An 18045-nucleotide genomic window follows, 5' to 3' on the forward strand; every position below is an offset into this window, starting at 1 on the left:
AACATTGTTGCCAATGAGGAGGATATCATCTACATAAAGTGCAAGGAAAACCACGTCACCATTGGCATCTAAACGGTACACGCAACTTTCGTTCTCACAACGAGTAAATCCAAAGGATTTAATGACCTCGTCAAAACCTTTGTTCCATGACCTCGAAGCTTGTTTAAGTCCATAAATGGACTTCTTAAGCTTCCACACAAGATGCTCTTCGCCCTTCTTCACAAACCCTTCAGGTTGCTGCATATAGATGTCCCTTCCTTCTTCAAGGAAACCGTTTAGGAAAGCGGTCTTGACATCCATTTGCCAAATCTCAAGGTTCATGTGGGCTGCTATGGCAAGGAGTATTCGGATAGACTTGAGCATGGCAACCGGCGAAAAGGTCTCATCATAATCTATACCCTGTTCCTGGGTATAACCTTTCGCCACCAATCTAGCTTTAAAAGCTGCGACTTCGCCATCCGAATCTCTCTTTCTCTTGTATACCCACCTACTACCTATAGCTAAAAAGCCATCTGGTAGTTCGGTCTTCTCGTATACATCCATAGCACCCATGGATTCTATCTCAGAAACCATGGCCTCGTACCAAGAATCTGCATCTTGATCTTTCATCGCTTGTCTATAGTTATCAGGGTCGACATCCTTTTGTTCATCAACAGGAAGTAGATCCGAAGATTCTCCCAAGAACATAAATCGATCGGGTTGAACTACAACCCTCCCACTACGACGAAGCGGTCGTGGTACAGCTGTGACAATGGTTCGTGCAGTGTCTTGTGGTGCATTCACTTGCACACTTGGCTGGGGTGATGGAATCGCCTGTCCATTGCCTTCGATTTCTTGAAGGACAATCTCAGACTTAGACTTGTGATTATTTTCATAATCGTGTTCCAAGAATCGTGCGTTGGTGCTAACAACCACCTTCTGATCCTTCGGATTATAAAAATAACCACCTTTCGTTTCCTTAGGGTATCCTATAAACAGCATTAGTTCGCATCTCGGCTCTAATTTCCTCGCTTCCTTGTCTAGCACGTATGCAGGACAACCCCATATCTTTATATGATTCAAGCTGGGCTTACGCCCTGACCATAACTCAATAGGAGTTTTAGGAACCGATTTGGACGGTACCCGATTCAGCAAATAAACCGCTGTTTCCAAGGCATATCCCCAAAACGAAATAGGCAATGATGCATAGCTCATCATAGATCGTACCATTTCCATAAGAGTCCTGTTTCTTCTCTCTGCTACACCGTTCTGTTGGGGAGTACCCGGTGCAGTCAATTGGGATGTAATCCCAAAATCTGACAAGTATTGCAAAAACTCGTTCCCGAGGTATTCGCCACCGCGATCAGACCGCAATGACTTGATAGATTTACCCGTTCTCTTCTCCACCTCCGCCTTGAATTCTTTGAATTTCTCAAAGCATTCAGACTTGCGTTGAAGTAGGTAAATATACCCATATCTTGAGTAATCGTCAATGAAAGTGATGAAGTACTCATACCCTCCACGAGCTCTAGTGGACATCGGTCCACACAAGTCAGAGTGAACCAATTCTAACACATGCGAGGCCCTATTCCCCTTTGCCTTAAAAGGCCTTGCCGTCATCTTTCCCTCTATACAGGATTCGCAGGTTCTAAATGGAACCGCTTGAAAATCTTTCAAGATTCCATTTGAAACGAGCCTTTGGATCCTATTTAGATTGATGTGGCCTAATCTTAGGTGCCAAGTATGTGTATATTGTTCATGAGAATAATGCTTCCTCTTATTCGGATTTGGAAGGATTTGTGATGTAGATGCAACATGGACAGAGTTGTTAATTGGACATGTAATAGTATAGAGAGAGTTGTTCAAAATTCCAGAACAAATAGTCTTGTTATTTTTCATGATAGAAACACCCCTATCAAAAATAACAGAATATCCATTCAAAAACAATTTTGAAACAGAAATTATGTTCCGCCGAAACTCCGGCACATACAAAATATCTCTCAAAACTAAAATGTCATCACCAAAACATAAAGATAAATCTCCAATAGCAACAGCTGCGACCTTCGACGCATTGCCCATGGAGATGGTGATCTCATCACTTGCTAGCTCCCTTGTTGGCTTGAAGCCCTGCAAGGTGTAACAAACATGGTCAGTTGCCCCCGTATCCACTACCCACGAATGAGTAGAAAACGAAGCTAAACATGTTTCAGTTACTAAAACTTGTGACGTACCTTGTCCCTTTGCCTTGAGCACTGGACAATCTTTCTTCCAATGCCCAACCTTGCCGCACTTGAAGCACTTTCCCTTGGCCGTTGGCTTCTTCACGCCGCCGGTAGGGCCATCTACTTTGGCTTTACCGCTCCCACTAGCTTCATGGTCATGCTTGCCCTTTGGACCTTTCCACTTCTTTTTCCCGTCTTTCGACGAAGAAGCAGATCCCTTGGCAGCAGCAAGGACCTCTTTCCCATTGCGCGTGCCCATGACTCCCTCCGCCGTAACTAGAGCATTCAATAACTCATTGAGAGTATAGTTGGCCTTGCTCATAACGACGTTGAGACGAAAGTTCTCATAGGATTTGGGGAGAGTGTTGAGGATGATATCGACCTTGGCTTCACCTTCGATACCCCCTCCTAGCAGATCAAGCCTGTCAAACAAATTTGTCATATGCATGACATGATCGTGCACAGGACTGCCCTCGCTCATCCTACAAGATAAGATTTCTCTCATCAAGTTAAAGCGAGCAGACCTCTCGGACTCCCCATAAACCTCCTTGAGGTTTAACATGATGGTCGCTGCGTCATCCATGACCTGATGCTGGAGTTGCAAAGTTTGCGACATAGTCATCATAATATAGCACTTGGCCATATTATTCGACTTGTGCCACCTTTTATGCGCCTCTCGTTCCGCATCAGTCGACTCATCAGTTAAGGCCGCGGGATGTGGAGTGGTAAGCACAAAACTGTGCTCATCAGCGTCAAGTATGTACATTATATGGCGTTTCCATTCGGTATAATTAGGACCGATGAGAGGATTGTTTGCTAGAATGTTAATTATCGGAGACATAGACATATCTGAAAGTAAACAAATAAACATGTAAGAACATGAAACGCATATAGTTCGTAACAATAATATTGTAACCTTTTGATAAAACAATATTAATGAAACCTCCAACGGCTCAAAGAATTCCATGTGCAAGCCACGTTGGGTGGACGTTTACACACGAACTCCTTAACCAGACTATTTACCTAGTTATTTAATTTCCATCCATGTCAACTTAACCTTTTGACAAAGGAAATTAATAGTTGGCACCTTAACTAGACCATATCATCATCAAGAAGGGACTCCTTTGGGAGTTGTACATTGTACTTGATATGATATCTAAGCAATGACCACATTTTAACCTTGAAAATTAAATTCTCGAAATTAGCATACTCACTCGGACCATGCCGCTTTCAATTTAATTTTCTTGGTTATCTTATTTAATTCCATTCTCCAAAGTACTTGTGAAAATTACACAAGTAAGCCACGTTGGGTGGACGTTTACTGCATAACTCCCACTACTTCAATGGTTTAAATATTTTTTATAGAAACCTCTTCTGACAAACTTATGAAAAACAAATATGAAGTAAGCCACGTTGGGTGGACGTTTACTCACATTGCTAATCACTTTGTCTAGAGACCGCATGTGGAGGTCTAAAATAATTTTTAATTACTATAAAAATTATTAAACAGCTTAGTCATTTTTTTTTCTTTCAAAAGGTTTGTACATGCTCAAGCACATAAACCTAAACATGCTTCTCTAGAACGCAACATGTAAATCATGCTCGCAGAATTCTAAAACATGCTTAGGAAAACGATAAACCTACTATCATGCTTGTCTAAGCGCAGTTAATAAAACATATTAACAAGCAAAGACGAGCAAAAGCAAGTAAAGAGCATAAGGGATTAACAACCACGACATGCAAAGAACATAATTAAATAATTAAAATCTTCGTGACCCATTCGTGGAAACCCAACATCTATTCTATTACAAAAAAAACAGGCCCAAAACAGAATAAAAAAAAACTTGGCCCGAACACATGGGCCCGTCAAGTTAGGGTTTGGGCCCCCTAGGGTTTGAAACGCAGCTAGGGTTTGGAAACCCTAGCCGCCACCACATCCTTCGACCAGCCGCCTCTCCACCGCGCAGCAGCCGCCCGGCGCTGCTGCAGCGCCCCGGCGCACAAGGCAGCACGGCGCTGGCAGCAGCCTCCTCGGCGTGCAGCAGCGGCAGTCGGCAGCACTCGGCCTCGCCCACCGCACGAACGCAGCAGCAGCAGCGGGCTCCGGCGTGGACTGGACAGCAGCAGCGGCAGCGGCAGTGCGTCGCCTGCCGGGCACGCCGCACGTACAGCACGCAGGCACTGCCCCAGGCGCGCGCTGCCCTCATCGCTCGCCCTGACCCGCACCATCAGCAGCAGACTCCGGCGCCTCGGCGCGCAGACAGCAGCTCGGCAGCAGCGGCCGCGCGACGCCCTCCGGGCACGCAGCGCGCGAAGCGCACACGCGCAGCCCTAGGCGCGCACCGCCCCCGCTCGCCCTAGCCCAGCCTCGCCTCGCCTCGGCCTCACCCAGCGCACACACGCCCGTGCAGCAGCAGCGTGCACGGCGCACGATCAGGCGCGCGCGACACACGGCACGCAAGTGCCCGTGCGCGCGCTGCCCTCGGCGCCGGCAACCTCTGCCGCACTGCATCCGGCACGCCACCTCCGTCCACCTTTCTTACGTTGTTGATTCGTCGTCGTGCTCGTCTCGTTCCTCAGATTTTACAGATTACAACGGAAAAACAAAAACAATTGAAATCCTAATCTAACCACGGATTTTCTCGTGGTGAAAAACGATTACAACGTCAAACGACGTATTCCACGAATCAACAGACCACGAAGAACAACAGCAGTAAAAACAACGCACATTATTAATCGTACATAAATTAATAATAGAGCCAAGAAATTAATCCTGGGCTCTGATACCAATTGAAGGAATATTAAACTGAATTAATACTCCGTTTGCCCGATGATCGTTTCTTGGATTATTATTAATTCATCATACAACGATTAAATCCTAATATGCTCCTATGAATTTAACAGCTGCACATAGGTGTTAGGAAAGACTTACTTGAGAATCGGATGCACAAGCTGTTGATGATCGTGTCGAAAGAATCTGACTCCAGCTCTGATCTTCTCGACTGTATCCCACTCAATTCCCAACGTTGGATGGACAACGAGCTATGGAAATTCCCAAGACAGAAATCACCTCACGTTCCTGCGCCTCTCTCTGCTCTCAAAAACCCTAATTTTATCAGTGTATTTTTCTGAGAGCTGACAGCTGTATTTAATAATACAGAAAACTGAGAGGGGCGCCAGTTTCTATGTGAGGGCCGAAAATCTGCCCTACTTGGGCTAGGAGACATTGGGCCAGCCCAGGGACAAGATACAAGGAATAAAGATGGGCCTCAAATAAATTAATTTATCTATGGTCAGCCGAGACCATAATTAATTTATAAATATAAGTTCATTCCACTAGAGAACCGATACTGACTTACCCCTTTATTGCCGGTGATGAGTCGGGGCTTGTATTTAGACTTATTAAATCTCCGTATTTAAAATATCCGACATCCATTAATTAATTAGAGCTCTGACAGCTTAAATTAATTAATCTCTTAATAATTCCTTAAGCAGTACCACTCAAACTTTATTATTACGCCTGAACTTAATCAACCTGCATGGTTTAGCGTAATAAACCTTATTGAGCTCCTTAAGGGGATGTCATTATCCTATACCGGATACGGGTACTAATACAGATAATCAAGTATCATATATTAACCGCTATCACCCAAGATACAGAGTACTCGAGTTAGTATATAACTTTCACCCATAGTAAGTCAAAGTGATATACGAGTTAACATATATATCTGAATACTTATTAGTATTAAGATTTATAAGTCACCGAGATCTTGATTCTTCACTTAAGTCAGATAGAAGAATACATCTCAAACTGTGGTCCTATCAATACGTAATGACGTACCAGTATAGACAAGTAGCCAAGACAAACTACTTCCATCTATACTGCAGCCTAAACCAATAACTTGTCCTAGAGTTATTTCGGCTGTGATCATATTATATCTCTTAAGGTTATTCCAATTATATGGTCTTCTGTGATCTACAACACACCATATAATCTACTTATACAGAGATAAAGAACATACATATGCAATCATGAACACAATCAGATAGGAGATAAGAATAGTGAAAACAGGAATCATTGTATACAAGCATAAAGTTCTTGCTTTCAGTATACAAATCCAACAAGCTCTGGTCACATGAATGCCAGCTCTGGAGATAGTCAGCTTTGGTCAGCTCTGTCGAAGTAGCAGCTCTGGACAAGGTCAGCTTTGCACATGTCAGCTCTGCACAAGTCAGCTCTGCACAAGTCAGCTCTGCACAGGTCAGCTCTGCACAAGTCAGCTCTGCACAGGTCAGCTCTGCACGCCACTTTGAGTCCAAATACACGACTTTTTATCCAAAAACTCTAACTTGGCATTCTTCTTCCTATTTTATCAAAATATTCTACAAAGCATTAAAGAAACCTTAAATGCACCAACTTCCAGAATATTTAACTCAAATTTAGCGCAATCAAACCCCCCAAAATACGAACAATTAAGCATAAATCAACACCCCAACACTTAGCCTTTTACTTGTCCTCAAGCAAAATCAGTATGAATCTAAGGAAGATAGTGTTCCACGATGATTATTTCCAACCAAACATTCAATACGTCAATTCAAAATTTTCCAATTAATACATATCTCTCAGATCACGCAAGTAACTTAAAGTTTACGAAACAACACAGCAGTAAAGCAAATAATTCGATCAGACCCAATTCTCCGCTAGAAGTGAATTCCCTGATGTGATCGCCTTTATAATCAATACCTCCATTTTTCACACTTTGTGTGCTTAATCACTTAGATTTCGACAGTTGAGCCATAATTCATGAAATAAAACCATTTGGATGTAATCCAAAGTCTTCTCACGTGGTTTCCCATGCTCATAGTTAAACTAGCGGAGCAGAGACTCAGAGCTATCACGGATTTCAGATCTGGCCAGATTTTCAGAGCTGGCAGAATTTTCAACTTTCAACATTTCACAGATAAGGATACGATCGTAGGCAATCACAATGGCAACACTCCCTCTAGCATTTACCGGACAAATCACGTTTTATTTACTTACAACCGTGTTGCAACAAAACTCATAATTCTTTGCACAAACAAGAGACATTTATCAAGAGTAAAACTAGAATAACCACCATTCAATCACAAACCCGAAATTCTCATAAAAACCATCTCTTCCACAAATTCATAAAAATTAGTAAGCAAACAAGAATAATGCTAAGAACAGAGGGACCAATCGCCCAATTGAAAGCATGCACTACGCATCAAAACAAGTCACCCACCCACACTTAAAGTAAGCCATGTCCTCAGGCGAAAAGATAAGTAGATGTTAGGTCCGGAGGGTCTTGAATAGGTGTATGGGGGGGGGAATACACCTATAGGCTATTTTTAATGAAGATCTCAATATAAAGATCAAAACGAAACTTTAAACACAAACTCAGACACATGTTTACTAAAAAGATTTTTTACCAAAACAGGGTTGACGACTGATACTGAAAGACTCTTCAGTAAGAAGTTATCAGTTAAGTCACAAGAACTTAACTGATGCACGTAAGGCTTCAGTCGAGTTTGATAATCAAAGATGTTATAAATCTCACTGACTATCAGAAGATAGATCAGTCATACTGATAACACACGCAGCGGAAATCTTTTGTTTCGCTTTAGTCTTTTGAGTTAAGCACGTTGTTAGTCTTAAGTTTCTCTTTGCATTTAATCAGTTTTCAGTTTAAGAAAGGAAGAGCACAAGTAAGAATTAAATACTGAAAGTTGTTAATAACACAGAGATTTTTACGTGGTTCGGAAAATACTTCCTACATCCACGGTCGGTTGATCAGACCAACGACTTCACTCTGCAAGTGCTTACGGGTGCACTGCAAACTGATGCTCGTGCTTATGGGTGCACAGCAAACCGAAACGTGTGCTTACAGGTGCACACAACCGAAACAACTGAAGATCCAATCTTCAGTACCAACACACCTTGTTGGATTTCTCACTCCTAGAACGAACTGGCACTAGGATCTCACGGAGACAAAGTACATTCCTGAACTCCTTTGCAACTCAAACACTCGATTCTATCGGTCGAAGGGAGGTTTGAAATCTTGCCAACTAAACTTCAAAGAACAAGTTCTTTGGAGTTAGTTTGACCTAGGCTTTGGATAAACAAGGTTTGCCTAAGGTCTAAGAGAATTTATGTAATCAGCAGTGACTTATTTTTGGCTTTGGAATTCTCTTCTTCGATTCAAGCTTTGGTGAGTTTAAGCTTTTGGCTGAGAAACTATTTTGGTAGAGTTTCAGCTTATGTCGTTGAATCGGTGAAGATTGAAGTGATCCTCGAGCGCTATTTATAGGAGAGGTCTTGAATAGATCCGTTGGCGGAGAAGGTCTTCAAGATTTCTTCCGTTTGAGAGTAATTTGAATTTGGGCTGAGGCTTTAATCTTCGAGGTTCCTTATTTGGTGAGAATGGCTATGTTGAAGAGTAGGAGATGCGACGTCTCTGATAAAGTAGTCACCAAATAGGAATGACCTCTGCAGAGAAAGGATGATCCTGAGATCTCTGCATTTAGTGCGGCTGTACTTTTGGAGTACGTGGCTTCCTTTGAACGTTGGAGGTTCAGTCCGAGGAAGAATGTTTAACTGATACTTGACTTTAGTATCAGTCCGCTGATTCCACGTGGCACGCATTAAGTAATCAGTTCAAGACTGATTCTTCGACTGTTGCTTCACTCGGCAACTTCAGTGTTCAGTCTTCAGTCCTTCGTTCTTCAGTCTTCAGTCTTCAGAACTGTAACTAAACTAGAAAAGAACTCTAACACTTGAGTTCGAATAGTTATAGTCTATTACAAGCAAGGCCTATGGATTTTGGTATCATCAAAACAAGGATTAGGATATTCCATTAAGTTCCCAACAATAGAGTTAGAAAAAACGTCCATGAATATCGGCAATGAGAACAAGAAATACGGTGAGGGGCGGAAAAGGTTTTGCTGCCTATGGGCTGTAAAGACTCCGCAGAGTGGAAAAATCAGCGCTGGCGGCCTTGTCAGCGCTGGTGGCCTGTCAACGATGTCCGCCATAGTCAGTGCTGGCGAGAGTGTCAACGTTGGCGAATTAACTCTTCTGCAACAAGAACAAGAGCACCAAAAAGATCAAACCAACACAAAAGGCATTAAAACAAGACACACAAAAGAAAACAAAGAAAAAGCAGAAAAAAGAAACAAAAAGCAAACTGTGGGTTGCCTCCCACAAAGCGCCAGTTTTAAAGTCGTCAGCCCGACTTAGAGAAACCCTTAACCGAAATCACAATGAAGCTTCAGCTGCCTTAATCCCTGTGAACACACATCCTCTTTGATTGCAGCCGCGGGCCCTTCTAATGAGCATACATCGCTCATCGCTTCTTCTTCCTGATCTACGGGCTGCTCTGATGGTCAGAGCTGGCGGGATCGTCAGAGCTGGTCTCGTCAGAGCTAGGTTCGTCAGAGCTGGGCTTGTCAGGGCTGGGATCGTCAGGGTTGGGCTCGTTAGAGCTGGGCTCGTCTGCTCTATCACGCTCTCTTTCATCCGAACTAAAATCAGAGCTCTCCGCTCCTTTCTTTCTGAAAACACTCGTGCTCGTGCTATCCAACGGAGACACCAGTTGTCCTTTCAAACTACGGCGTCCCTGCAAGCACAACATTAAACACACGAATTAAACGCACCAGAGGAAGAGAAAGTAATAAAAACTAGAAAAACTGAAATTTAAATAAAGCAAGTAAAAGCAGAAAGAAAAGCGACACAACTAAAATGCCTAAAATCTTCCCCGACAACGGCGCCAAAATTTGACTCAACCTAAAACACCTCTAGATTCACTTGCAATAGGACAAGGACACTCTAGCAGTGGTAAGTTAACCCAATGTCGTCTCTCAAGGAAGATCATAAAGCGCTTCTAATTGTATCACGAGAAAGCAGTAAAGATCGGATTGAAAGCTGTAAAATTAACTAAAGCTTGGAATTAAAACTTAACTATAAACTTAAATTAAAGAATAATCTAGGCGGAGAAAGAATTAAACTAATGCTTGTAAATTAAACTTAACTAAAACTTAATCTTAAAATTAACTAGGCGGAAAAGAATCATTAACTAGGCAGAAAATAACAAACGTAAATACTTAAGCAGAATTAAACTATTAAACCTAGGCATAATTAAAAGCATAAAGTAAAGGAATTAACTAGGCAGAAACGAAATTGCATAATTGAAAGCAAAACATAATTAAAGTAGAAGCAAGTAAATAAACGTAAATAAAATAAATATCGAAATCGCCGAGAAGCAAATCTGTCACTTGATTACAACTCGAACGAAGAACTAACTAAAAGTTGAATTGAAAGCTAACTAAGAACTATCTAAAACTCGAAACTAAAGAGCTATCTAAAACGAGAATTAAAACTAAGATTGTTTTGATTGCCTAAGGTCGAAGCTAATCTTGTTCCAAAGGCTAAAGGAATTAACTAAGTGCCGGAGGCAGAAGATGTATTTCTTGATTCACGTTCAAGCCCCTTTTATAAACTTCCTTTCAACCCTAATTACCATCAAAATCGGCCCAGCAAACATGTCTTAAGGAAATAGAATCGTAACAGGGAAGGAAAGTCCAGCTGGCAGCGTGCTCTGCAAGTAACGGAAGCTCTGGCAAATTTTTGCTCACTCTGGAACCGTGCTAACTCTGGCGGTCATGACAGAGCTAGAAGTCAGCTCTGGAAAGTTCAGCTCTGTAGATTGGTAGTCTGCTCTGAAACATTCAGCTCTGGAGAAAAGTCAGCTCTGGAGAGTTTTGCTCTGACTATGGCATTTCTGCTCTGCTCTGGCACGTCCGCTCTGCTCTGGCAAGGACTCTTCCGCTCTGCTCTGGTGCGGGCTTTTTTGCTCTGGTGCGGGCTTCTCTGCTCTGGCGCAGGCATTTTAGTCTGGGCACCAGTTTACGCCAGAATACGCAATTCTACTCCAAAATCTCCAGAATATCATTCTTTCTCCTATTATATCAAAATCTCCTACAAAGCATAAAACAGACTCATAAACTCATCAAATTCCAGAATATTTAGCTCAAACATGGCACAATCAAACCCCCAAAATAAGACCAATTAAGCATAAATCAGCAACTCCCACAATTTATTAAGAACTATATATTGTGTCTCACTCTTAATGTCTTTATTTTATAAGTATTTGTTATAAAATTAAAATATTATTATAAAATAAATTCTAATTAATATTTAAAAGTGTGATGCTTAAAATTAACAGCACTAAAAGAAAGCGAGAAAACGTAAACATAGTGGAAACTTTGGAACTTTGTATACATATTGATTTGTAAATTGTGAATAGTTTGTGTCAATTGTGTGTGTCCTTACAATCAAAATATATGCGTATTTATAGGCTAAATACTAATAATTCTAGTAAGTATAGGACTCTTCAAGCTGATCTTATCTTTAATAATCTCAAACTTTATTGGATATCCAAATTCTTTAAAATTATGCCAAATCCCATAAAGTCAGGGCTGCTAGACTCAACTAGAAACACCTCTAGATTGACTTGCAATAGGACAAGGACACTCTAGCAGTGGTAAGTTAACCCAATATCGTCTCTCAAGGAAGATCTTAAAGGGCTTTAATTATGTCACGGGAAAACAGTAAATAAAGCAGTAAACTTGGATTAAAAACTTGTAAAACTAAATTAAAGCTTGTAAATTAAACTTAACCTAAAACTTAAACTTAGAATTAACTAGGCGAGAAAGAACAAAGCTAAAACGCAAGCATATAAACCCTATGCAAGAATTAAACGATTAAAGTAAAGGCATAATTTAAATGACTTAAATTAAAGCTTCTAATCTAATGAACATAAACTAAAGTGCAGAATTTAAAGGAAAGCATGAAAACGCATAATTGAAATTGCATAATTGAAAGAGCAGAATTTAAATAGCATAATTTAAAGAGCATAATTGAAAGTGCATAAACGTAACAAAGCAAGTAAATTAAAGTAAATACGAAATACCATAAATCGTCTCGAGAAGCAACCTGTCAGTTGATTACAACTCTAAACGGAGAACTAACTAAAATATGAATTGAAAGAACTATAATAAACTAACTAAGAACAGAATTCGAAACTAAGAACTATGAAAGCAATAAAAACCTAAACTTTGGTTGCCTAGCGGAAACTAAAGATTAGGGCAGATGATTGATTCTAACTAAGTGCCGGAGGCAGAAGGATGTATTTTCTTGATTCACGTTCAAGCCCCTTTTATAGACTTCATTCCAACCTTAATTATCATCAAACTCACCTTGCAAAACTGGACTCTTAAGGAAATAGAATCGTGCATTCAAAGATAAGTCCAGCTGGATCGTGCTCTGCAAGTAATCTTAGCTCTGGCGAGAAATTGTAGCTCTAGCGAGAAATCGCCAGCTCTGGAAACGTGCTAACTCTGGCGGTCATGGCAGAGCTGGAAGTCAGCTCTGGCAAGTTAAGGCAGAGCTAGAAGTCAGCTCTGGAAAAATATGTTGACTCTGGCGCGTAAAGTCAGCTCTGGAACATTCAGCTCTGGAGATAAAGTCAGCTCTGGACTTGTCAGCTCTAGAATGTTCAGATCTGGAACTTTAGCTTGTTGGATTTGTATACTGAAAGCAAGAACTTTATGCTTGTATACAATGATTCTTGTTATTCACTATTCTTATCTCCTATCTGATTGTGTTCATGATTGCATATGTATGTTCTTTATCTCTGTATAAGTAGATTATATGGTGTGTTGTAGATCACAGAAGACCATATAATTGGAATAACCTAAAGAGATATAATATGATCACAGCCGAAATAACTCTAGGACAAGTTATTGGTTTAGGCTGCAGTATAGATGGAAGTAGTTTGTCTTGGCTACTTGTCTATACTGGTACGTCATTACGTATTGATAGGACCAACAGTTGAGATGTATTCTTCTATCTGACTTAAGTGAAGAATCAAGATCTCGGTGACTCATAAATCTTAATACTAATAAGTATTCAGATATATATGTTAATTCGTATATCACTTTGACTTACTATGGGCGAGAGTTAAATACTAACTCGAGTACTCTGTATCTTGGGTGATAGCGGTTAATATATAATATTTGATTATCTGTATTAGTACCCGTATCCGGTATAGGATAATGACATCCCCTTAAGGAGCTCAATAAGGTTTATTACGCTAAACCCTGCAGGTTGATTAAGTTCAGGCGTAATAATAAAGATTGAGTGGTACTGCTTAAGGAATTATTAAGAGATTAATTAATTTAAGCTGTCAGAGCTCTAATTAATTAATGGATGTCGGATATTTTAAATACGGAGATTTAATAAGTCTAAATACAAGCCCCGACTCATCACCGGCAATAAAGGGGTAAGTCAGTATCGGTTCTCTAGTGGAATGAACTGATATTTATAAATTAATTATGGTCTGGGCTGACCATGGATAAATTAATTTATTTGAGGCCCATCTTTATTCCTTGTATCTGGTCCCTGGGCTGGCCCAATGTCTCCAAGCCCTAGAAGACAGTAATTTTCGGCCCTCTCACTAATGTGGCGCCTCCTCCCTCTTTTCTGTATTATTAATACAGCTGTCAGCTCTCAGGAAAATACACTGATAAAATATTAGGGTTTTGAGAGCAGAGGGAGGCGCAGGAACGTGATTGGCCTTTTTGTCTTGGGAGTTCTCATAGCTCGTTGTCCATCCAACGTTGGGAATTGAGCGGGATACAGTCGAGAAGATCAGAGCTGGAGTCTGAATCATTCGACGCGATCATCAATCATCTGTGCATCCAATTCTCAAGTAAGTATTTTCTAACACCTAAGTGCAGCTGTTAAATTCATAGGAGCATGTTAGGAATTAATCGTTGTATGATGAATTAATAATAATCCAAGAAACGATCATCGGGCAATCGAGTATTAATTCAATTTAATATTCCTTCATAGCTCTGCTCTGACAAGTTTGTTCTGCTCTGGAGAATTCAGCTCTGGTAGTGAAGTTCAGCTCTGGAGATGGTCAGCACTGACTATAGAAGTCAGCTCTGGCTCTGGCATATCCTCGCAGCTCTGCTCTGGCGAGCTTCTCTGCTCTGCTCTAGCGCAGCTTCTCATCTCTGGACACCAGTTTACGCCTAAGTACGCCATTCTAACCCAAAATCTCCAAAATAGCACTCTTCCATCTATAAAATCTAAATCTCCTGCAAAGCATAAAGCAAATATATAAACGCACAAATTTTCAGGATATTTAACTTAAAATAACCACATGCAAACCCCCAAAATACGAACAATTAAGCATAAATCACTGCTGAATCTCGCATAATCATGATTGTCGTAAAGGTTGGGTCGAAGCCAAACTAGGCTGAAACGTCGGGACTACAGGGCTTCAGCGCTGAGCTGATGCACTGAGGCTGCAGGGCGCTACAACTTAGTCTAGGTGTTGGTTTAACTTTAATCCTCTATTTTTCGCCTACAGCAACATTTGAGATAATTCACAAATATACATTAATTGTTAGATTTGGGCCTTTAGGCTTTCATTTTTTGGTCGAGCCTTACAAAGCTAAGCCCAACAAAAGGGAGGCACGAAACTGTCCTCAACATTTATAAACACATAATTCCTAAGGACACGATACTATAGGAACTCAACCATCCAGATATATATATATATATATATATATATATATATATACATACATACATATAGGGTGTGGTTCTAGAGAGAACTATATTATTTGTGAGAACGTGAGAACCATCAAATCTAATGCATCCATTATAAAAATTAATGCATTCGCTGTTATAATTAATGCACTCAAAAAACTAAAAAAAATTGCTTCCTTCAGGATTCGAACCCAGGATCTACATTCATCCAACAAGATGATGCATCCACCGTAGATCTTGATGATCGAATAGCTGAAAATGGTTCTTCGTTCTTCTTTTATTTAGTGGTTCTTTCCTGAACCTCTCCGTCTATATATATATATATATATAGGGAAGGGCTAAAATAAGAGCATTTATTAAGATATAAAATAAGAACCATTTTTAGCCCTTAGATCATCAAGATCTACGGTTGATTCGTAATCCTGTTGGATGAATTTATGGTCCTGAGTTCGAATCTCAAAGGTAGCAAAAAATTATTTTTCACAATTCATACCTTTATACAGCGAATTCATACGTGTACATAAAATTCATACATTAAAAATTGCTCTTATTTCTTTTTTAAGATATGCTCTCACAGTAGCCCACCCCTATATATATATATATATATATATAAGGATGAGTTACACTAAGAATGCTATCTTTCGTGATAAATGAAAATGATTGCATAAGCTAGTGTATAGTGTTACATAAGCTGCAGTACAACATTGCATAAATTTTTTACCTGGGTTTGAATCCAGGAGGAAGCGAAAATTTTATCTAATTAATTGAATTTCGTTATGCAGCCATTATAAGCAGCTTATGCAAATTACAAGAATTTTATACAATATATATACTGGCTTATGCAATCATTCTCCATTCTCATCACATTTGTCCATTCTCATTTGATTTTCTCCCTATATATATATATATATATATATATATATATATATGGTTCAGTTCTTACCGTGTCCTTAGGTAATATTTGCTTATGTATATGTATACTTATGTTCAATTATATGCATAATTAAAGAGGCGATGCAATCATTCTCCATTCTCCATATATATATATATATATATATATATATATATATATATATATATGGTTCAGTTCTTACCGTGTCCTTAGGTAATATTTGCTTATGTATATGTATACTTATGTTCAATTATATGCATAATTAAAGAGGCGATACAATCATTCTCCATTCTCCATATATATATATATATATATATATATATATATATAGGGGGCGGTTATTCAATAAACCACCCTTATTTTAAGAATTACGAACCAGCAAAAATGCATGAATTTTATGTATAACACGCATGAATAAACTGTATAAAGGTATGAATATCGAAAAAATAATTTTTTGCTACCTTTGAGATTCGAACTCATGACCATGAATATATCCAACAAGGTGATGAATCAACCGTAGATCTTGATGATCTAAGGGCTGAAAATGGTTCTTAATTTATATTTTAATAAGCGTTCTTATTTTAGCCTTCCCCTATATATATATATATATATATATATATATATATATATATATATGGTTCAGTTCTTACCGTATCCTTAGGTAATATTTGCTTATGTATATGTATACTTGTGTTCAATTATATGCATAATTAAAGAGGCGAACTGTGTGCGAAAAAAATTCAGATTAAGAAAAAGTATTTTTTTTATTTATTTTTTTAGTATTCAAAATATTTATTCCTATTTTACCCTTGCATGTATAAAAAAATAGTAAAATTTTCGCTTCCTTCAGGATTCGAACCTAGTAAAAGAATTTTTCCCTTCAAGTAAATATCAGCAATAGGATATATTAAATAAACACCTACAAATCAATCTAACATCAAACTATATATGAGTGATTTCATTGGAACCATTCCCTATATATATATATATATAGGGAAGGGCTAAAATATGAGCATTTCTTAAGATATAAAATAAGAATCATTTTCAGCCCTTAGATCACCAAGATCTACGGTTGATTCCTAATCCTGTTGGATGGATTTATGGTCCTGAGTTCGAATCCCAAAGGTAGCAAAAATTTATTTTTCACAATTCATACCTTTATACACCAAATTCATACGTGTTCTACATAAAATTCATACATTAAAAATTGATCTTATTTCTTATTTTAAGATGTGCTCTCACGGTAGCCCACCCCTATATATATATATATATGGAAGAGTTCAATGGAGACCACTCCTCTATATAGAGAATGAAGACCAAATCAGAGACATTGATCTCACCAAAATCAATTAATCAGATTCATCTGAATTCTTTAAGTTTAGGAAATCCCGTAAATTCCTCATTTTCCAATTCTGGGAACCAACGAACATTATTATGAACTTACGAACATAAGTATGTTTATTTGTATGTTCGTTTGTTTTTATACGAACATATCGACGAACATTAGTATGTTCATTTGTTTTTTATACGAACATTAGTATGTTCGTAAGTTCATAATAATGTTCGTTGGTTCCCAGAATTAGAAAATGAGGAATTTACGGGATTTCCTAAACTTGAAGAATTCAGATTAATCTGATTCAATGATTTTGGTGAGATCAATGGCTCTGATTTGGTCTCTATTCTCTATATAGGAAAATGGTCTCCATTGAAGCTGACCATATATATATATATATATATATATATATAGGGTTAGCTTATATTGAGATTTTAAATATTTTGAGATTTTGAGATAAATGAACATATCAATAAATTCTTTGAACATAACCAATATAACTGATGAACATATGAATCTATTTAATTTATTTAAAAAACACGCCACTTGTAGGGATTGAACCCCAGACCAACGCGCGTTCATAAAAATTAATTGACAAGTTCATCAAAATGTACTTATATGTTCATTTATCTCAAAATCTCAAAATATATATAAATCTCAATTGAACCAATTCCTATATAGGGTTATATATATATATATATATATATATATATATAGGGAGAGGTTCAAATAAGAACCACTAATAAAATAAGAACGGAGAACCATTTTAAGCCATTCGATCATCAAGATCTACGGTGGATGCATCATCTTGGTGGATGGATGCAGGTGCTGGGTTCGAATCCTGAAGGGAGCAAAAAAATTATTTTTTTCGGATGCATTAAATTTAATAGCGGATGCATTAATTTGTATAGCAGATGCAGTAATTTTATTGGTTCTTATGTTCTCACGATAATTGTGGTTCTCACTATAACCGCACCCT

Source organism: Salvia miltiorrhiza, chromosome 2, assembly GCF_028751815.1.
Source record: "Salvia miltiorrhiza cultivar Shanhuang (shh) chromosome 2, IMPLAD_Smil_shh, whole genome shotgun sequence".
Classification (NCBI taxonomy): domain Eukaryota; kingdom Viridiplantae; phylum Streptophyta; class Magnoliopsida; order Lamiales; family Lamiaceae; genus Salvia; species Salvia miltiorrhiza.